This window comes from Rhamphochromis sp. 'chilingali' (genome assembly GCF_963969265.1).
Source record: "Rhamphochromis sp. 'chilingali' genome assembly, chromosome: 21".
NCBI classification, from domain to species: Eukaryota; Metazoa; Chordata; class Actinopteri; order Cichliformes; family Cichlidae; genus Rhamphochromis; species Rhamphochromis sp. 'chilingali'.
Window position 1 is genome coordinate 19,105,118 of NC_137949.1, and position 23,700 is coordinate 19,128,817.

Below are 23,700 nucleotides of genomic sequence, written 5' to 3' on the forward strand. Positions count from 1 at the left end.
GCCAGCTTACAACCCACACGCTTTGTACTGTAAACGGCAGGGCCTACAGTCCAGGAGTCTAAGTCAATGCACATATATTCATGTGCGTGGGAAAAAGCATACGCTTGCTATGTGTGTGAGTGTGAGTGAATGTATGTATGTGCTGGTGCTTAGCCAAGCATAGGCACTTTAGGAGTGTACAACATGTGTAACCATTTGCATGAATGTGCAAATGTTTGTTCAGCATGTTAGAAACAAGCAGTATTAAGAAAAATGTGACCTTCCCTAATAACATGTTATTGCTGGCTGCTATTAATCCAATTTGGAGCTCCTACTAATGTTGTTTGTGCGTTGACCCTTTATGTCACCTTCAAACTGTGCCAAAGAAGCAGGATTTGCCAGTGAACTAAAAAAAAAAAATAAAAAAATAAACCCACAGCAAGGTGCAGGTAGGTTTATCAAAATACATCACACAGCTCCTCTCCAGTACAACATGTTTAAATCATAATACTTTTTGGCCACAATAAATCGCGCGCTTTATTCACAAAGACCATTTCCCTGGCCTAATGAAAAACTTCCAATTCAACGAAGACAAGAAAAATTCCAGCTTCATATAGAACTTCCAAATAATTTACATTAACTGCAACAAATAACAATTTCCAAACTGATCCAAAACAATAAATCAACAGCATTTACATTTCAGCAACATAAACACATCACAGCCTTGTGCACACAACTAAAGCTGCAAAGGGTGTAAACCAAGTAATCACCGGTGAAATTTGCATTACCGCTGGCATTAGATAAATGCATTGTGTGCGTTAAATGGCAGAAAGGCGAGCGTGAAGGCCAAGCAGTGCAAACCAGAGAAACCAGATATTGAGCAATGATGTGAAGATCTGTGTTTGCCTGCTACAATGAGCAACGCAATATGTTCAGCCCTACGACTGGCCACAAGCCAGAAAGACGAAGGGACAGACTTACGGAAGGTAGGAGACAAAGACAGAGTGATAAGTTTAGACAGGAAGGGGAAATAATTGGGAAGGAAATGATTAAGCAAGGGAAGAAAGTGCAGGGTGAAGGTGGAGATAACTTTTCTTCAGTGCAGCAGTAAGACTTCTCAAGCAGTTTTTTTCACTATATCAAAGAACTATATATAATCAAAGAAACTTTATGACCTCAAAGAACAAAAGCAAAGCTGCACTAATCCAACATGGCTTCTAACACTGACAATCACATCACAGTTTATGAACATTAACAGCGACAATTATATTTAAAAAAGGACAAAAGCAACTTGTTGTTGCTTGCACTTCGACAAAGTCAAAGCAAAAATCAGAGTGCTGTTTTCACACTTGTAATGTGACGACAAAAAAACCTTGTTTCTGCTCTGTGTTAATGAACTTATAGTCTTTGGAGAAATGCATTTCCATTCTGAGTGCCTAGCATTTATATAAACCTTTTCATTGCAGCTGCACAACACATGCTTGGCTACTTACACAGGGACAGTGCTACCAGGAAAACAAGCCTGCAAGTAATGGTATAATTTTATTCTAACAACGAAAGCTGCACAACAGATGCAAACTGTAAGGAGTAAAAATATAACTGTGCTCCTTGACAGCAATTATATACTTTGCACCCATTGTTAGACCTTAATCAGGGCTCTAGACTAACTTTTTGCCATGGGCGTACAGGTACGGCTAACTTTAAAAAGTTAGGCGTACCGGCACAAAAGTTAGGCGCACACAAATTTTATAATAATTTATATAATATAATGTGTTTTTCTGGATATACTGTGCTTTTTCAGCATTCAAAGATTGATGACACCATGTCAGAGCACTGGCTATGAATTTCAGAAGGATCAGGCCTTAACTTAACAGAAAAGTTAGCAATAGTTCTTTTCCTATTACAGCTACATCCACTTCTGTCGTGCCTAGGCTGCTCACTAGGGCTGGGTATCATCACTGATTTCTATAATCCATTCGATTCCGGTTTTCAAAGTCCCGATTCGATTCAGCTTAGCCTCAGACAGTCAAAAATATTATAATTCTGATCATTTATCAGTACTGACTTCATCAGAATTGTGAACATCACAGCAGATGCCTTTGTGTGAAAGTAACTGAGAATAAAACACAGAAAAACATGAAGGAGATTTTCCTGGTCTGGCTTTTTATAGCAGATAACCTTAAAAATATTCTACAATGTTCTGCATATAAAGTTTAAATTTCTTCAGTATTGAACAACAGAAAAAATAGGCTTTCTTGTCCGAAGTCATTTAAGTGAAAGACAGCAGCTGACAGCGCTGTAAACAACGGTAGACTGGTGGGTAATAATAATACAGAAAACAGAGATTGGAGACGGGAAACTGTTCTTGAAGTACAGAGAGAGATAGAGAGAGAGCTAGCTGTGCATGAAGTGTGTTTTTAATAGTCGTGGAAGCAAAACAGCAAAATTCATGATGACATTGATCAAATGTGAAGCGCAGTTTGCTGCTTCTTTTGCTGCTGGCTCGGTGAATTTTGGTTGGAGAGACAAAACCTGCAGCTCAGAATCAGCGCAAAAAGACGTAAACACAGCGCGGACCGGACGCATCAGGATCGCTAAGCTCCGACAGCGTGTCCGTCTACGGGCCGTCAGGTGAGAAAGCCGAGAAAGACAAAGTTGATTCTGATGCGTCGGTCCGCTCTGTGTTTACGTCTTTGTGTGGAATCCGTGTACCTGCTCTCATTTGCTGTTTGGTTGTTGTTGAAATGGTTTTGTAAGCTTTAATCTGAGAATCTGGCATTTCTGGCAAAACACAGTTATATTTAAAAGTCGATTCAGGATTTAATGAATAATATCGCTTTATTCACCTCCCACTTCCACCTGCACTTTCAACTGGACCACAGCCAATCAGAGAGGTCCCGCCCCTTACTATCTCTGATTGGTTTAGTCCACGATAGGGGCAAAATGTGTGTCTGTAGTTGACCACAGGGAAGGTTGCAGTTTGTTTGTTTTTTGGCTACCCGAACAGTTGGTCGCACAGGTGCAACCAAATTTTATTTTATTTTATTTTTTTTTTTAGTCGCACCACTGAAAAATTTGGTCGCATTTGCGACCAAATTGGTTGCACTCTAGAGCCCTGTTAATAAATAAAACGATACTTTTTTAAAACAACAGAGGGCATAAAAAGGCATGAGGGGCACCCCAGAGCCAAAAAGTTATGTAGTGAGGTAAGGGCTTTGGTTTAGGAAAGCAGGATCTGAATCCCGCTGGAGCTGTCATAGCTCTTGCAGCCTATTGCTGTGAGGCCCTCTGGCTGTACTCCTAGAAGCACTAATGAGGACAATTACACAAGGACCATTTATACTCTCTCTGCATTCATATACACAGTAACATGCAATAATAAAAAAAAATAAAATAAAATAAAAATTGCAGAGCTCTCCCAAAGACTCTCACATGCAATGTCACCAACATGCTCAATGGACAATTACAGACACAGGCACGCACAGAAAATTATAAGGTAAACAATGTTGGTAAAATGTAAAGAGACCAAGACATGGGGTCCGTTCTTCGTACCGCGCTAAGTGAGTTAGCTGGATGAGATTGTTGACGATTTCGCGTGATCCTGGATCGTTCGGTTCCCCGAAGCCCATCCGGGACTTGCTGTCATAGCAACAGAGCCGTAAGCGTAAACCTGCTGGGGAGCAGGTTTACTTTATGTAAACAGGATTAGATCGCGGCCACGCAGGTATGCCCGCGTCATTCATACGAAAGCAACAGCGATATTCCACCACTGTTTCACCATAAATAAATAACATCAATGTAACTAAAGACAATGCAGCACCTGATCCATTTATTGATTTCACACAGGTCATTTCCTAAAAAAGGGAAATGTACTATTAACATTCTATTACATGTATGTGATTATTACAGATTTAATTCATATTTCAGAGTAGCAATTGTAAATTACTTCGTGTAATCAAGATGAGAGACCACGGCTATAAAAGCGAAGGTGGATTTGGGAAGTCTGTCGCAGCCATGTCCTGTCCGTATACGCGAGCCACCCATTGCGGAAGGTGCAAGATTGATAAGGAGAGTCCTCAGAATTCAGCGTATATTGCGGGACAGACAGGATCCTTTAGCTCAGCGCGACAGTGTGCTCATAGAGAGATATCGATTTTCCCGTGAGGGTATTATTTACTTAACCAACTTGTTGACGAGGGGGTGCAGGACCACCACCTGTCTTTTGTTGCTCTGCCCTTTTCTTGGTTGCTGTTATAAACAAACAGATTATTCCAGGGTCTCTTTCCAAGAGACTAAAAGCAATATAAGTGATAAATATTACCATTCTGTAGGATATTCTTATATTTCACTTTTACCTGTTCCCATGTTCTAGTGGGTCCTGTCGTGGCTCTAATGTGAAAGAGGATAAAATATAACATATTATAATATAATGTAATATAATATTGGATAATATAGTGTAATATAATAAATCTACCCTACCGCCTACTGGTGTTGGCCAGAGGGGCCGATGGCGCAATATGGCAGCCTGGCTTCTGTCAGTCTGCCCCAGGGCAGCTGTGGCTACAACTGTAGCTGCCTCCACCAGTGTGTGAATGTGAGAGTGACTGAATAGTGGCATTGTAAAGCGCTTTGGGTGCCTTGAAAAGCGCTATATCAATCCACTCCATTATTATTGTTATTATTAAATTACTTACGAGTTTAATTTGTCAGCAACTTCCTGCCAGCCCTCGCTCCTTGCTTTTGCAGCCTTTGCAGTGTTCCCTTGCGTTCTGATTAAACTCTGAAACTCCTGAAATCCCTCACTCAAGAGTTCTTGCTCTGCTGCCGAAAAATACCGAGCCGAGCGCGCTCCGTCGACATTTTCGCCGACCAATCAGAGGGTTGCCGATCAATGCTTCTACTATTGATGCGTAGCCCCTTTTACGACACCCAGTGATGTCACATTACTGCGTCCAGCTGTACTAATCGTCAACAGCAGGTGTGTTCGGGGAACCGGATTAGCGCGCTCACGGTTAGCGCGATGGTTTGGTCTTGGATGTTTCATTTGATCTTGGATGTAGTAAGCGACGTACGAAGCACAGGGCCATGGTGGCCAAACAGAGGCACAAACAATAAGCAAAGCTACAAAAACAGAGGAAAGCAGAAAGAATGAACAGTACTTTTCCCCCCTCAGCCTGGTGGTGCACAGCACAAGGAGGGAGGGAGTACTGCTGTTGGCTGTGGATGTAACAGTATTTGAATAATCTCTCCAGGAATGGAAAACTGATTAATCCTCGCAGAAGGATCCTAGGGATGAGTACAGCAGTTGGGTTTCAAAGAACAGATAGGGGCAGGGAGGGAGGAAGAGGCTAGGAGGGGAAAAGTGTAAGACCAAGAGAAAAGGAAAGAGAGAGAACAGGCAGCAATTCAAGACAAAAAGGCCCCATTGTCTCCTTTCTTAACTTGCTCCACCACTCTGCCAGCTGATACTCTTCATCCCATTTTATACTCAGTTCAGGGAGTTCCACGCTGTGTGTTCAGTTACTTCATAGTTTGGGGACAAACAATAACACATTATATACTAATTTCAATAAGACCAGCTATAGATAATGCAAAACATGCCTTTAAAGCATATCTACTGAGCCATGTTATCAGGGCGCCAGCCAACTTGAGGTGATAGTGCCTCTGTTCTCCTTCCCTCCAAGACGGCCATATGAATAGAGAATTTTAAAAATGCTGTTACCGTGGTAATCCAATTTTCCAGCCCCAGTTTGTGGCTTGGCATGCTTATATAAAAAAGGTGGGGGCAAAAAAAAGAAAAAAGAAAAAGAAAAACGAGAGGCGAGCTATATGTACATAACAGTAAAAGACAACCAGTCAGACCAAGATTGGAAAATGTAGTTTTTGCCATTGTTTTTGTTTTGTTTTGTTTTTTGCGGGGGGAGGGTGCTAGGCTAAACCAACTTGGATGATGTCTCATCCGTGTTTGGTGATACTGTGGACAGAGTACAATGAAATATCTGGGTCAAAAAGAAGCTGTTCTGTGCTTCTCTGCAAAGCCTGTCCTCATCATTCTTCTGCTATGAACAGAGAGCAGCCTCTCACTCGTTAAAGTCTCTGTTCATGTTGGCAAAAAGCTCTGCACCAGTCTATCGAAGTCTGCTGATGCCTGGGTTTGTGTGTGTGTGTGTGTGTGTGTGTGTGTTTTGTTTATTTCCTTAGGGCACTAAGAATAAAAATCTGCATGCAACTCAGACCTTTACTGTGTTAAAATTAATTCATAAACGTCACCTGGTCCATTATAACAGCGGTGCCATGAAAAAAAAGGTCCTGGTTGCTCATTCAGCTTAATGGAGTATGTGCCTAAAAGGAGCTAAAATTATGGTGATAAGTCAGCTAATCTCTCAGTAATTACATACAAATAACTACACAATAAACATGAGACTGACCAAAACTTCACAACAGACATGCAACAGGGCTGTTACTGACATACAACATTCAGTTAAGAGAAACTGTGTGTGAAGAGGAATTAAGCTGCAGCTTCATTAATGCTAACCCCTAAATGTGATATTCTGGGTCACATGCAACTGTACAAATTCAATTAAAGTATTACAGACAGCCAGTCGGAGTAAAGCATGACCTGAATGGTGTCTATTCATGGTGCTGTGCCACAACATATAATTTGTGATAGCACTGATACAAATTTTTTATGTGATATAAAAATGTCATATCATGACCTAACTGCATAGTGCGTGCAATAACAAGACAAGATTGGGCAGTAAGAGCAACATGCCTGGCGACAAATGAGTACCCAAAATGGAGCTAATTGGAAAATCTCAAAAACTAAGCAAAATAAACAAAACAAACAAACAATCCCCCCCACCTCCCCACCCAAAAAAAACCCTCACTAATTCACACAATAGATCACAAAACATGCATAAAAAGCTACAGATAAAGATGGAAACTACACACTTGTTTCAGCACTTGAGGCAAAAAAAAACAACACATACCATCAAGCACAACCAGACTATGGAAATACCAGCAGCTGATGACGTGCAACCCAAATGTAAACAAATTACTTGCTGCTGGAGCACTCGCTAGCTATACTCCATATGAAAGAGAGCAAACGGCAGATAAAAATTACTGATGTGACAACATGATGGAAAAGCAGGTTAAAGTTCCGTTAGTTTTTGTTAAACTAAAGCATGAAGCATTATTTTGTACATTAACTTAAAATTCTCAAGGGAATACAATAAATTAATTAATTAATTAATAAAAACACTACCTAGGCTACTTTTGTGCTTAGGTAGTGTCCTGACTTATGCTGTGTTACTGGATACAATATTGCACTAGAATGCTGTTCTTGCTGGCCTATTTCAGCCAACTCACACTTGAAATTAAGAATTGCGTCTTCAATGACAGTTGAAAACCGCCTTCATTTACTTATATTTATAAATGCTTATTCTATTTTTATCTGATTCTATTCTATTGTTTTTTTTTTCTTAATGTTTAATCCTCTTAACTTGTACTGTCCACTTTCTGCCACGACCAAAACATTTCCCATGTGTGGGACTAATAAAGGTTTATTTTATCTTATGCCGTGGCAATCCGTGGTGAGTCAACCCAAGTAGGTACTACTGGAAAAGGGTTTTAATGATCAAGATAAATAAAAATACTACCAAATAAGTTTTCTAGCAATCTATCCTGGCAGTGTTGTTGTTTCACCCACCCATCCATCCATCTTCTTCCAATTGTTCAAGTGTGGAAGAAGATCTAAGCACCAATTTCTTCATGGATATATCAAGTAGTTTCCAAGCATGCTGAGAAGCTTTATCTTTAGTATGTCGTGGATCTGCACCAGGGTTTCCTCCTAGTTGGAATAAGACACACTCAGGAGGCATCGTAGTCAGAGGCCCAAACCATCTCAACTGGCTCTTTTCCATGTGAGAGTAGTAGCAGCTTTACTCTGAGAGTCCGTCCCAAATTACTGAGCTTCTCACGCAATTTCTTAGGGGGATCCCAGCCAAACTTCAGAGGATACAAGAGGAAGCTTGTATCCATGATCTTATTCATTTGGCCACTGCCCACAGGCCATTTTTGAGGGTAGGATTAGAGAATGCCCAGTAAATCGACGGCATTCCATTCACATTTAACTCTCTTTACCTCAACCAACCAACCATATCCCTGTCAATCCATCTGTCAAACTTTCCACTCTCCCCCCACTCATTAATAAGACTCCACTTAAACTCCTCCACTTGAAGCAGAAGCTCAATCCACTTTTTCTACTAGAGAACCATAATGTTTAAATTAAAACATTTCTGTATTTTGTTTGCTAATGTATACATACACAAAACAATTACAAATGTATTAAAGTGGTACATTTATTTTTATAAACCTTTAGAATGAAGTACACCTTTTACCAAATGCTCCATCATCTTCTGAGTAAGATTTTCCTAACTTATATCAACAAGCTCAACATGATATAACTACTACGAAAAATAGCTACAGCATGATCGAGCTGGTGGAACGAGAGAATGTTTGCAAACAAGTGTAACCCACTGCCAGCTGCTCTTCAGCATGCCGCTCTTGAATATTAATGTCTGTACACTCTGCGTCATTCACCTGTCAGGTATGGCATGTGTCGGAAGTGATCCCCTGACATAAAGTGATGAAAAGACGGATGCAGAGAAGTAGTTGGCAAATGCAGCTGGTATTACTACTTGGAGAGGAAACAAAATTAAATTATTCCAGAATGTCAGCAAGAAATTGGGTCAGCAATTTTATTTTGGTAAAACATCTATTTGGGGATATTCAAAATGCTCAGAGTGAGCCAACTTCATAAAAGAGAGACATCAATAGGACAAAGTATAAATGGGTGGTACGCAACATAGGAAGGAAATGATGGGAATAGGGTTGCTGGCTACTGTTTGTGCTGTACTCCCTGTCGCCTATCTGCCACTGAATCATTTCGAAGTCCTTCAATCTGTTCCCTGCCCCCAGCTAGACACGATGACCCTTCTTTCCTGAGTGCATGCAAGTAAAGGGGTTAGGGTTGAGAAAGGGAAAGAAAAGGAGTCCAGACTGCTGCGCAGGGGATATTATGTTGCTCTTTTCTCCAGCAACTTCTAACAGTGTGTGTGTACATCACAAACTCTGCAACTGGCTTTTTCCATGTGGCCATGGTATATATAGATATATGCGTCTATGTACCTAGGAGCATCGGGGGAGCTCGACAACAGCAAGTTCACCAGCCAGCCAACCCTTCGACACAGAAAGCCACACATCACTTTGAGCAACAGCTGAAGCCACATTTAAAAAGCCAAGGCAGTCCCCTTTCACTGGGGAGTGGCAAATCACTGTCACGGTATCTTCTCCCCTCAAACATGCCCCTGCAATGATTCACAGACTGAATCGATAGCCAGGATCTGGCCTGGTTTCCACCACAAGGCCACACAGGTCATCAAGCAGGCACTCCTAAGATTTATATCACTTGCATTTGCAAAAAAACAAAAACAAAAACCATTTAGTCACAGTTTTTCAAAAATTCTTACCAGAGGAGAGTATTTTGGTCTAAATAACCCAAAATGTGATGTCCACATGTGGACGTCAGGTCCTAGGAGGTTAAAAGAATCGTTCTGGAAACGTTGCAGTGATGTGCTGGGCATGGGTTGCTGATTCAAACCCCTGCAAGGAAGAGTTTGATGTAGTGTTCTGAGTGGCCCAACTTCATTAATCCTGGCCCTGGACTTTATAACTGCTCCAAACTCAATAGCCATTAACTCATGTGGCAGCAATGGAGCAATGTCTTTATGAAGCAGCTGTGAGTTAACAAAGCGGCTGTTTGTATGTGTGCTTGGAAGCCACGGCTTTCTCTCTCTGCAATTGAGAAGAATCACGATAGCCTTCCTTTGTTGGGAGCACATGAGTGTTGTGTAAACTGTGGCACAGAAGCTTAACCTCCTCCCGAATACTCAGAGCTAACTGCAATACATTCTCCCTGACTCTGGAAGTGAACTCTTCTGGGGAAACTTTGAGTAAACCTCTGAGCAAAAAAGCTACTCATGGAAACCGTGTTTACTTTTTCCCCTTGACATCAAACGCATTACGTGCACATGCTATAGCAGCACTTCAGAGAGCGAGCGAGCGAGTACAAGAGGATACACTCTGACGCAGATACGCACAATGCTCATGAAAACACACTCTCGCAAGTTAGACGGACGACCACAGCTTCTCAAGGCCCCAGAGCCAAAATGGCACTATTATTAAGTTTGGGTATTCTTGAGATAAGTAAAGTGCCATTAGTAGGGTTTTACCAAGATGAAGAAACCAGGCCAAAGTGCACACGTTGGGTACTCTTCATGAGGACAGTGCTGACAATAAGGACACACAGCCATGAATGTTACTCATTCACCTGACTTCCAGAGACCAGTTAATACATGATCTATTAATCCTACTTATGGTCAACTCACAACAAATAAAAGCAAGCAGTAGCACATTTATTTGGAGGCTCAGAAGAACAGAAGAAGAATGCTAATCTCAGATTGCAGTTTGTCGTCTTTCTAACCCACCACAACACCTGCTGACCAAAAAGTGATAGCTTATATTTCTGATTGGTATTCTTCTTTTGACTTTGTGAAGTTACTGCAAGCTGTGCTCCCAGGATCTATGTGGATTAGTGACTTGTTGAAGCCCTGTGTGTGTCAACATACACTTTATAAAAGGCCACAGAAAATGTCATGTTAGAGTGTTGTCAGGGTCAATAGAAGCTTAACCACAAACTGACATGCTGTTTTGCCAAGAAAAACGGCGTGGACTGTGTCGCATCAGATCCAGCACAGACAGACACACTGTTTCTGTCAAGTTAAACAGGAGAGTCCCAGTGTGAGCCAGTTAGCATGCAGAGCAGGGCAGTTTAGAAAAAGAAAAAAGAAAAAAAAAAAGCAGGGATGCACCATTGAGCACTTGATGCAGAGCTGGTGATTCAAATAATTAAAATAAAATATGGTATCTTTAATGGTTAAGCAACATGTTAAAGACAGTCCATGTCTTTTAGGCAAGGATGCTGTTCCTGCACATCAGCACCACCACGCCTAATTTAAAAAGCATCAAGAAAGTGACAGTCTACAGTTCTTGTCTTTTTTGAAACACTGTAATTACTGCTGACCCACACAGGCAGCTACCAACCCCCTGTTTCTAACTGCAAAAATGCTTTCAGCTTAATCACCAGCCAAACATGCAGTTTAACTCCCAAGGAAGTGATCGGGAACACAAAACACACAAAGAGTAGGAGTCAAAGGTTAAACAGAGTTAAATGAAATCTTTGGCCAGGTTATTTTGTAGCAGTATAAACACCCGCTAAAGTGTATATCTCAACTCAGCTATGCAATACACAATGGATTTCACCAACTCTGAAGCCCTAGCCCTGGGCCTTCGTGGATTAATAGAATAAACCATGCCTCCAGGGAATTTCTCATCCTGCAAAGGAACCACAACTCCAACATCTTGGACTACACCTGGCAGTAGTGCTCCTTCTGTGTCTAAGATTTGAGGAGCTCTGAGACTGCTGCTGCAAGGAGCTTACGAAGGCTAGGGAACAGAAACAAGACTAGCATCAGCAGATGTTGAAGCCCATGGACAGGTCGAGAAGATCACACAAGAGACAAGTGATTCCATTAATCCACCATTTATTTGGCACAAAATATTTGGCTATTATATAAGGTGCAAAGTAGCCTTTGAGCCTTGCTTTCACTATGCAGTTGCATCGACTCGTTGGTACAAAGTCTCCTGGGAAAATGAGGGCTCAATTGCACAACCAAGATAGGGAAACGGCGGCGCATTAATTTATTTTTTTTTAACCCAGCGTAACTGCGGTCACTTTACCTTGCAAAAAAAAAGGAAGAAGAAGGTTGACAAAGAGGAAAACCAACAAGGAAGCATTTTGCTTTTTTTCTTACTTGGCCACATGTTTGCTCTAACAACTTCAGGTTATGCAGTATATAAACACTGCTAAATGGTTACAGTTCGTTAGCTGCCCCACTCTTCTCATTTTCCTTGTAGTCCACTCATCCCTCTCCTTTCCCTTCACTTAAAGCAACCCAGAGGATAGATCTGCCTTGCATCTGCCAAATGACTCTGCTGCTTATAAGGAGCTTTGATAACACACTTGCAGCAATGAAACTGGCCTGACAGCCGAAGGCGGATGCTCAGTTAACACGAACATTTATTGATTAAATGTTCTAATTGTTATTTGGACACATTCAAAAGAAGAAAGACAATTCAGGCATAAAAGAAAGACCAGAAAGAACAAAAAAATTATGATTTGATCAGAGCCAATTAACGTGTTCCTCAAAAGAGCTTGTGGGCCATTCCAAGAGGAATTAAGCTTCACAAGGTGATTTGTCTATCCTGTGCGTGGTGCAAACACACTAAGGGAAAGTTAAATTGAGCTGTCTGCAGCATTTAAAGAACCTGTTAGAATCGCCTTCCAATTGCTGGGGGTGACTAAAAGCTAGTCATTTTTGTCGTCATCATCATCATTACAATCCGCTCTCTTGGTAAACAGTGATTACGAAGCCACCAGAAACATTTAACAGTAGCATCAGGTTACTACACAGCATGCAAATGAGCCCAAGCCTGTGGGCCTATATAAAAACTAAGCTCAGAGGTAATATGGATGCAAGATACATAAAGAATGCAAATAAAAACTCTTTAAACAATCCAGATTAAAAGCACCCTTGTTGTTTCTTCAGTCTAATTTAAGTGTTCAAAGATCATTTAGGCTGGCAATCCTGGTGTGAGAGGTGCTGAAAGCCTCACAGTTAGGAATGGTGTCAACTCCCCCTGACTTCTGCTCCGCGGCTGCTGGGCGAGCCCTCATCTGGGACTCTCCTCAGCTCTTACTGGAACAGTGGCGCGGCTGCCCCTCTGTTGGTCTTCCATGGTCTCTTGTGTTCTGGGGGCCTCTGGATGTCTGGAGTTTTGATCTCCTCCATACCCGCTTCACACCCTGGAGGACGGGGCTGTGGCCCCCCCCCCACACTCCCTAGCAGATCATTACATGGAGAAACCTTTGGAATGCAAGCATGCTGATCCACACAGGTATGCACACATGGGTATTCACAGACGCGGACTAAAGCTTTCTTGGCTGCTGCCTCAAAGCACACTGTGCGCTGTCTATCTTGCGTGCTGCACAATATCGTTTATTATTTAGTAAATATTGATATCTATGACTAGCTAGTTTATTGTGATGGTGCTTTGTTTTCTCTATTATTATGTTGCTCTTTGTTGTTTGCTGTCTCCTCTGTTTGTTTTTTTTTGTTTGTTTGTTTTTTTTCTCCATACAGGTGACCCAGGAGTTCTTTTTTTTTTTCTCTCTCTCTCTCTTCCCCCCCCTTCTCACCGTCTCTTCTCCCCTTTGGTTTTCTTTCTTTCTCTCCCCCTCTTTCTCTCATTCATTCCCCCTGTCCTATTTATTAAAAAAAAAAAAAAAAAAAAAAAAAATGACAAAGGATGAACTGAAGCTCTGCCATCACGTAATGTCGCATACTGCTGTTTCTGATGTCATTTAAAAAAAAAAAAAAAAAAAAAAAAGGAATGGTGTCAGTATGTGTGTTCATTTTGTTCACTGAGTGATGAAAGCCTGTCACTCTTCACTGCACTACCAATCATCATCTAGAAATGGCTGCAAGGGGAAACCAATTCTTTCAGGTCTTACAAAACTGCACTGCTGGCTTTTGACATTCACACACACATACACACACTTTGACACGTTGCGATACATCATATAGAGTGTTGAACATGTGTCACTTAGACATGCCCAAACACAAGCCCACAGGAAGTCTGAGAGCGCCACACTCACAAGTGACGAAGATAAAGGCAGAAAAAAACAGAAAAAAAAAAAAAAAAAAAAAAAAGAAGTGGCAGTGTGAGAAGAATATAAATGAAAAAGAGAGGGGCACGAGAGAGAAAGACATGCAAAAAAACTAATGAGTCAAGGTCATCTCAATAATATAACTGTTTATCCCAACAGTGCTGTTTGTAAACGGAAGGACAGTGGCACTTAGTGTCTGTGTGTGTCAGGAGCAGTATTTGTTTAGCAGCAGGAGTGATGAGAGGATGGAGTGGAAGAGGAATTTCCTGCTGCGTGAACAGACATACAATCGCTACACTGCCCTTCTGACCAGGCCAAGACACACAGGAACACACGTATCCATGATAAAACAAATAAGTAACATACACGGGGACAAGCCATTTTACAGTTACCTCAACCTGCCCGTCAGTTTGGTTGATTTAAACTGAATGATGATAAACTAAGAATAAAGACTGACGTCTCCGAGGATGTCGTTCTATGAACTACCTTTAACTGACTTTCAAAGGAAAGGGTATCAAACAGTCTGATGAAAGGCAGGCTGTACTGACGTCAGGAAGCCAACCAAACAGGTCTTCTGAGTACGGCTGCAAATGCAGCTGTAGTAATTACTGCAGCTGTATGAGCTGCTCACTTATTTTTGGAATTCTCTGCACGTATCTGAGCTCCACTCTTTGTATCCTGGTTGGGCTATTTGTCAAGTTGAGGATGACGGTAGAATACCAAATTACGTAACAGATTAAGGCAGACTGCTGGTGCTGCCTAGCTATTTATCTAGCACATTTATGGCTGTGGTTTTTGCTCAGACAGGGGTGGAGCAGAACTTCATTTCTAGAATATGACACTAACAGGTTGTACTTTGACTGTTCAATGTGTACTCTACTACTTAAGACTATATTGTGTTACTCAGCAGTATTATCTAAAGTCTGGAACTGTGCTGTGTTAGCCATGTGCTTAAATTAGATTCCCAATCAGGTTGCTAACTCTGGAAGCACAAGGAAGGTTTCAGTTTTGGTCAGTTTTATAGCTATGTTAGTTTAAGGCTGGACTATGAACTCAAGCAGAGTCAGTAAGAATTAGATAATGAAAACTTAACTCAAAAATCCTGATTGCTTTTATTTCAGAGAGATTAATGATTATGCAGGAATGGCAAAACACTAAATCCATAGTATACTTTGAGTACCAGCACCCATTTGGGACTGTGTGCCTTCTTTTGCCCAAAAATGGACACCTCTTGTGAATAAGCCTGTAAAACAAACATAAGAAATGATTTCACCGTGTCCATTTGCACAGCCAACGTGCCCAGGTAAACAAGCCATTCTTAAGCAGCTAAAAACTGGAGACCAAAGCCATTTCACATTTTTAGATTGGACCCCATTTTGGATCTGATGATTATAAATCATATTTGAAGGGTAAATATGAGGGTTGTACAGATCCTGGGTTTTTTGTTTTTGTTGTTTGTTTTTTTTACACTAGCCAAAGAGAAAATAGATGATGTCATAACCATCAATGCAGAAAAAAAAAGACCAATGCAATCAGTTGAAGCGAGTTTAGATGAAGTAAAACTGTGCAAGGCACATGACTGAGGTGTAGGTGTTACTAAAGAAAGCTGTGCCAAATCACACAGCTGATGGATGCACTATTGCTTGACGGCCTGAACTTGACTTTCCAAAATTAATTGATTTTGAGGAACTGAGCTGTACACGTTTCAGCACTCAAACTATTTAACAAGGAAGTAAGCCGGGGTTTTTTTTTGAAAAAGCAAGGTAAGGACAGCCCACCACTGTCATGTCATATGAGAAAACCAGGATTAATAACAGAGACAGACGTCAAGCCTTTCCCTCCATGTCCACAGACAGAGTTGGAGCAGCCAAGCAAGCAGAGAGAGACATGGACAGGCAAGTAGGCAAAGACTGCAGAGCTTCAGAGGATGGAAAATTACCAGGGCTCCACAATCAGCTGGGCACCTTTGATCAGCAAGAGCCCAGGCACCAATTACTGCCGGATAATGGGCAGCTCCTCAGAGGCCTGACGAGCTGCAGGCAGTGTGGGCACAACGGGTCACTGACCACCAGGCAAACGCCTGGTCAACAAGGCTCACAGAGCCAAAAGCTGATGGTGGCCCTCGCTGAAATGCTGCATGAAGGCGGCCAAACAGAGAAGCAGCACAGCGAAGCCATTGTTCCCCTCCTGCCGACTCAGCACACTGGCACTCTCACAAGCCAGACATCCCTCTTTGCAGACCGCTCAGTAGTGAAGGAAGAGAGCTATGGTTAGAGTGTGTGAACCTGCTACGCCACATGTCGTAGTTTTTCCCACATACTGCCCCCGTGTCTGTGCTGACACATACGTAACATATGCAGAACAAATGTGCACACGCATGCTGATCAAACACCTGTCCCCGTAACTGTGGTAAACAAAACGCTGCAGTGCACAAGGCACCACGAACTGCACAATGATGCAACGTACATGAAACACATTCCACGCTGCCTTCCTGCCTGATAACCTATTCCTACGCAGGAAAAAGGCCAACCTGCCTGTTCCCGACTTACTACACGTTATCTAAGAGGAATGTGGACTGACAAAGATATTTAAACCAAACTGTGGCATTCAAACACGACTCTTACATTTTTTTCCTTTCTTTTCCTCTTACTCACACCGATCGCTGCAAATCAGCAGTGATTTAAAAACAAAAAACAAAACAAGTGTCTTCACTTGAAGCAAAACATGATATTCAGCTCATTAATAATTGATGTCTTTCTTGTGCTGGGGAACGTTCATTATCGATTAGGCTACGCTAGAGTGGTGGTGCTTGGTGTGCCGATCCTCCCTCCACTGTCCACAATACAGCGGTCTGAAACAGTTCTGACCACCACCAGAAAAAACTCCTGCAGTGGTGCATTAGAAGAACAACTCAGAAGCATCTCCGATTCCTTTGCTTGTTCATACCATACTGTTATCCAACAGAAATCCCAGCAGCAGCCAGCAGACTTTGGATGAGGCACGCTGCAGTTATACAACAGGCAATGCCGGTAAAAGCAGACCCATATGGGCCAGAAGGAGCTTCCCTGTAAACCAAGAGTTAGAGGAGGAATTTGTTCACTAAGCAGCAACATCTTAACAGACGAGAGATGTTACACTGGAGGAAAAGAGCTCGTTTATGAGGCCATAAAGGAGACAGCTTTCGAGACCGGTATCAATGTCATATTTTCAAGCTGATTTCAGAGATGTTTCTTAGTGTTGATACCACAGCTGTACCTCATTTCACATCTTAATTCATTATGTTGCGTGCAAACAGATGTCTCTATAAAAACAGGTATTTTCATTAAATCAGGCAAGCAACACCTCAGAAATGCCCCAGTGTTTAATGCTTTTTACCTCCACACAAAAATAACCAAGAATAAACATCAGCATACAGGATTATTTTATAGATTTATGATTTATATCACACGTACAAGTTCAAGCTTCAATAGCTGTCAGGTTTCAATCAATGCTATTCTATGAACACACTCTATAAAGTAACTACTGATTAAGATAACAAAAAACAAACACTTATGTGTTTGATGATGTGTTAATGATAACACACCAACTCCATTAGGCAAGCCTTCGCACCACTACTATGGCTTACTATGCTTTCTTTGACTTGCCCCCATCCAGCATCATAGCTTAGTGTATTTCCAAACACAGTTCTGCTGAGATGACAAAATTTGTGGGTGCAAAGGGAACTCTTATCAAGCACAGTAAAACAAAGGGGGAATTTCAAGTAAACATGGGAATCAATAACATGACAGCTATTAGATTTAAAACTGTAAAAACAATTATTAGATCCTGATGTACACCAAAGCACGCAGAGCACATTTTGGCCATTTAGGCCGTACGCTGTGGACGTAAAAATAATGCAGTTTTTTCCTCCCATTTTGTATGCAAGGAGGTTTTTTTATTCTGTGGCACCAACTTTGAATATTTTGTTGGGTCATCTTGCTTTTTCCCGCTGCATCATCCAGCAACCACTGTGGTGGTTACCAGGAAACTAGTTCCACAGCAACCTTGATACATCAGGGTGACCAGAGGAGGCGGGGCCAAGAAAATCCATGACTATTGTGCAGATTAGGCAGAACTACACTAGAAGCTGCCTGCAGATGGTCACAGTATGCAAGAGAACAGTGCAACTGTTACCCATGCTATGGACAGGCAGTCATTTGGCATAAACACATATCACTTAGTGTTAAGACAAGTAGTAATTACACCAACCGCGCTCTCAGTTTACGTAGTTCATACACAGGAACTGAGAAAGGGATGCACAGCGGTGGTTTTACAAGATCAATACCGAAACCTGACTTTGCATCAGAATCTTTTGTCACATTATAAGCTGCTGAAGTGTTATAGTTTAGGTGGCAGACAGACACTTTTCCAGTAGTAGATATTCATAGTAAAAATAGCTGGAGATTCAAATAAGGAAGTCAATGTGTCTGAACTCCTGAAGCACAGGAGCTCTTCTCTGAGCTCTCTATGGTGCCAAGGGGAGAGGATTTAGCCAATATGGCCATCTCGGGTGTGAGAACAGAAGCCCCACCCACCTGCTGTTCAAATCTTCCATCTGAGAGGGGCAGATAATCAGAGGATGGGAGGATATCTTATATGCAGGCTGGAAAGGAGCTAAAAACGTCTGGTTCAAACACTTATACAAACTAAGGAGCTGCACCAAGGCAAGATAAATAAGGATTATTTTGAACTATAAATCATACTAAGCTATATTAGTCCAAGAACAAAAACACGGACCTGTAAACGAGCATTACAGTCCCCCTTAAAAGGTAAATAACATTTAGAAAAGATCAGAAATATAAAAAGCTCCTTAAATCCCAGATTGAAACCTCTTCCAGTGGCTATTTTTATACCTTATCCGATGTCACTGTTGCCTACTGTTAACATTTTGGTCATTCCAATCGTTGTGCTTTATAAATAAACATCTCTTTGTGAAGCAACAAGCACCACAGTTAAAATACTTACACGTCTTAGCACTCTAACTAGAACTGGTTACTCCCAACCTGTGAGATACACTAGCGGTCACTCCATTCTGGGTCACTCATAATTAAAGCAGAGATCAGAGGGCTGAATAAAGCATGAGCTGTTCTAGTCCAGGAGGCTCAGGTATCACTATTACAGGGGCCTAGAGAGGGACAAAGGAGTCCCTGAGCCCCATACCATACCAAGGGAGGAGTCACACAGACACTAACCTGAAAGGCAACTCCTTGCATACAGTGATGCACCCCCAAACCTCCTGGCCCTAATCCATAGTTTCAACAGCCAGGGCAAAATGAGGAGCTCAAAGCCCTTTGGACCTAATTACAAGCTAAAGATATTGTCCCTGATGGGGACACTTTAGGAATCGAGTTCAAAGCAGTTAAACACCATCCAGGGCCCACCTTACACTGGGTTTTTTTCCCCACTTTCTTAAAAGAGTGCTAACAAAGCCAAATGCTGCCACTAAGAAACAGCCTACAGATACAAATACTGCACGGTTTGCATAAAACAGGGCAAATAAAAGTACTTTGAACCAGAGAGAAGAAATGTGATTTGAAAAACAGCCACAAGAACTTCAAACACCATTTCTGTTAATGTGTAGAAACATTGAGACTTATCAGTTCTACCAGTTTTATCTTCTATAAAAGAGGAAATTCCTGTTGAAGCAGCCCATAGACTCTGTGTACTATGCATATATTTTGTAACTGCAGCAGTTGCACTAATACAGTTATTGCTCCAAGTGACGGGAAATTACTTCGTCACCTCTTGGACATCAGGTGCAATATGTATATATGTGATTACAATAATACATTTACAATGAAATGACTGTATTTTTGCATTGGCTGAGAGAATCACAATACTAAAAACAAGGTTTATGAGTGGTAATAACAATGCAGCAAATAAACATGTCCAACAAACAGCAAACACAGAAGTTCAAATCAACTCCACACATCCTATTTTAGGCTACTTATGTTGAAATGGGGTCAGCGGCACATTTGAGATCCTGCTTCTAAAACCTCTCCTCTGGTTGAATCCTCTCAGAGTGTCTTTGCTGGATCTAATCCAGCAGAGAATATGAAGCTAGCAAGTGTAGACACTCTATCGATTCAAAGGCATCGAATCCCACATGCACCTGGATGTTGACCTCCTTTTGTGAGGGGGACCATTAACATACAATGGACCTTTTTACAATGCTTCCTTTTTGTGGCATTTATTATATACATCAGTTTCTCTATGCTTATTCAAAGCAGAAGAGTTCAATTTGGTGGACTGTATTCATCTTGTGTCACACTGTCCAATTAGAGTTTATAAATAAAAACTTACAGACTGCAAGCAGCATTCTTAGGGAGCAGCATTTTGGTACTTGTAAAACAGGAGGGCGTCAAAACACATTCCGCTTTAGCGTTTGATGTTAATGAAAGCATTGTCTGCATTGTCGTGTCATAATCTCGCACATCTACATCATCAAAAGACCCACGCGTTTGGATAACATTCTCACGCCTGACGAAAAATCACTTGGAAGAGAATCGGGTTTGCAGGCATCTCGGTGAAGATGAGTTTACAAACCCTTTTTCTCGCATTCCCACGCAAGTCAGGTTTAATAAGTAAACATCTGAGCATTTCATTTAATGGGTGCATCACTACCACCAAGAACTGGTGTTGACAAAAAGCACAGGATATGGATAACAACACTGAAACTGGCTCAGATGACATACACATCACCCTGATCCAGACTGTTTGACGATAATGTGAAAACAAAAAACATATCTGCTATATCAGTCATCTCTTAATGACCAAGGTAACGCTGGACTGAATGCTAAGCTGACAGCGACATTCACTCTAATTTCACCATGAGCAGCAAGAGGCTCAGCTATCACTCTCCTATCAGGGTCCTATCAGGGTAAAGCTTTAGACTGCATCGTCATCATACGGCAACTTTATCTACCTGCAGTTGCATCACTACGCAGTATTCACATGTACGACTCACTGCCAAGTGTAGGCCCCGCCTTTGAGAAGAGAGCAAAATGCTGAGAGTTAAAGCTAGATTCTCCCACAGAGTGAATCACAGAGCCCAGGACAGAGACTTGCTCCTGCATTCTCCTCCTCTCCCAAACAGCTGACAGACTTACACAGAGGGTTTGGTGGCTGGTAGCCAATCTTGCCTCCCTCATCCTGTGAGATGAGCTAAGCCATCCCTTTCAAAATTTGGAGGAAAGAAAAAATCTCATCTCCCTCTGTAAGGGAAAAGCAGCAGTCCCCCAAAAAGAACACAAAATGAGCCTTTGGAGACTGCTACACACATAACCACAAAAGGGTCTGTATAGCCAGACCTTACAGAAGTCTGCATGTGCATTTTAAGGCTGAGTAATTTAGAGACCACTAGCAAAAAATATTGACAAAAATGACAGTCCTGGTGATTTTCCTCAGAGTGGAGGCTAAATTGTCTTTGATGGGTGCCAAAATGTTGTAAATGCAGAACAAACCCTGGATAAGAGCCGACATCAAACTGCACCTCTCTGGTCATTACTCTGCTACCACTAGGGATGAATAACAATAATGACACTATTTCTCTTTCCTGTATTGCTTTTATAGAACATTTAGGATTTGTTACATATGGTAAATAGAATTAAGACTATCCTGTTTGGGAATTAATCCATTGATACATCCAGTTCAAAATCACTGTTAAAAATATACATTTGGCAGATCTTTTTTTTAATTGTTTTGTTTTTATTTTCTGCCCTAACATTCTTTTTCTAACCCTTATCTAACAGGTCTACTGCTTCTTTCAGGTCTTTAACACACCATCATTAAACATTTAGCCTGTGCAAAACTGACATGACACAACAGATAACTATCCCCTGCCATCACTAAATGTCATCTTCCCTGCAGATAGCATGACAGCAGTCAACAGCTGATGTGCGAGCACTCCTAATGTCCTCTTCACTCACTTTAGTAGGTGCCCCTGATCAACTACTCCTTAATTCAAACAAATGATCAGCCAATCACATGGCAGCAACTGGGAGAGCTGGTTAACAAGACCAAGTTCAAACTGAGCATCACAATGGGGAAGAAAGGTGACGAGCACAACATACAACATGTCCAACCTATGAATCTCTGCCACAAAGAATTTCTGTTCTCAATGAAAAAGGGAGTCAAACCTGGCACTAGCAATACCTAGTAAAAAGTATATAAACTGAATAGCACTTGACTACATCCCCCACTGCTGTGAGCACTCTGAAACCGAGTGCTAGTATTGTAAGCAGAATAAAATAAGCAATGCAGGACATATTTTGAAATTTTACTATAATCTGATATTTACAGTCAGAATAACTGGATTTCAGCACCTCTCCTCGACCCGTCAGAGGGTTGCGTCTGTGTTTTCCAAACAAAAACAAATAACTCATCCTGTGTATTATTTCAGGTCACAAATTACATCGCTGCTCCAATAATAAAATGCCTAATGACAGAATCCAAATAGAATTAGCATCCAATAAACAGGATGTTTTCAACCGTATGGTTGTGCTGCTGGGGCTATCACACAATCTGTCACATGGTTATCTTAGTACAGTCTCCACGTGGAAGGTAATCTGACCACTGATGGTTATCTGATCATGAATGGCAGACTTCTTGATCTCTCTTGCAAGAAAAGATCCACCTGCCATATAAGACGATCTAAGACACATTATCACACTTCAGAAACATTCCGAGTGCTAAGACTCTGAGTCACAGTCTGTATCGTCATGGTGATCAACCTGTCTGGATGGATGAGTGTTAAGAAGACTCACCTTTATTGTTACAGAACACTTTTTGAGGGGGGCGGGGGGGACAAACTTGCAAGTCACTAAACTGCCAAGCTACCGATTAATACCATTTGTAAGGATGGTATTACACAAGCGAACCGTGTGATAGGGTGTAAGTGAATGTCGTGACAAACCGTGTGCTAGGAGCAAGCTATCCGATGAGCTTAGGTCATTTTGCTGAATAACGTCCATCCCCCTAAAGTTATCCAGGTAACTTGAGAACGCTACTAACGTTAGCCATACCTCTTAAACACCTTAGCTTATTCGGCAAGACAGAAGCAGATATTTTCTAACAGGAAATAAAGATGTTAGACAGCTTAACACCATCTATTTTGTCCCTGCTTGTGCTATTTTGTTAGGTTAGCAAGAGCGCTAAACGCCGTGTTAATGGGAGCTGCCATAGCTCCGTGTGCCGCATCAGAGAGGCACAAGCTAGTGTTGCTTAGCTCGGTGAGCTAACAAGCTTCACCGGGCATGCTTACCAAAGTGCACACAGCCCACTTTCAACCTACCTGCGATCACCGCTGCGACCCTGCAGATTCCCCGTGTATGCCGTCACCAGTGTATCACGAGCCGTGCCCTGCCAAAATAATTCAAATTCCACAGAAAGTGTCGGGAGAGACGCTCGCAGTCCAATCGCTTCAGCCACCGCCGCTGAATGGCTGCTACTCAGAGCCTCAATCAAACTTCCTCCTTAGCAACGGACCGCCTCCGCGTGACCCCCATTGGCCGGCGCGTGTACATCGAAGGTGATCGATGGTCGATAGTGCAACCTGGATCGAAGCTGAGTTTCACTCTTTATGCTGTTCGTCTCGTAGTTATTAAGAGAAGCAGGCGTGAAAGCACATTGTAAGACACCGCTTCTGTCTATCGGGTTTAGCTTCAATTAAGATGCACCTGTAAATATATAACTACTATAATCTGACCTGAAGAGTGTGTGATGGATTATTGTTACAATTAATAAATTGTAAGCAACACTTTACTTTTCGTATTTTGTTACAGTGGGGCTGGTTTCTATGTAAGCAGGTATCAAACTGTATGCATATGTTTCTC

The 23,700-nt window shown here is 41.7% G+C and overlaps 1 protein-coding gene across 3 annotated transcripts in view; it reads right to left on the reverse strand.

The window, feature by feature from the left end:
* Positions 1–23,310, reverse strand: part of numb (NUMB endocytic adaptor protein) — a 47,767-nt gene extending 24,457 nt beyond the window's left edge. For all 3 annotated transcript variants that reach the window (XM_080870394.1, XM_080870393.1, XM_080870392.1), the window contains exon 1: positions 23,160–23,310. The gene's annotated coding sequence lies outside the window, so the exon portion shown is untranslated. The remainder of the gene's footprint in view (positions 1–23,159) is intronic.
* Positions 23,311–23,700: the final 390 nt, after the last annotated feature.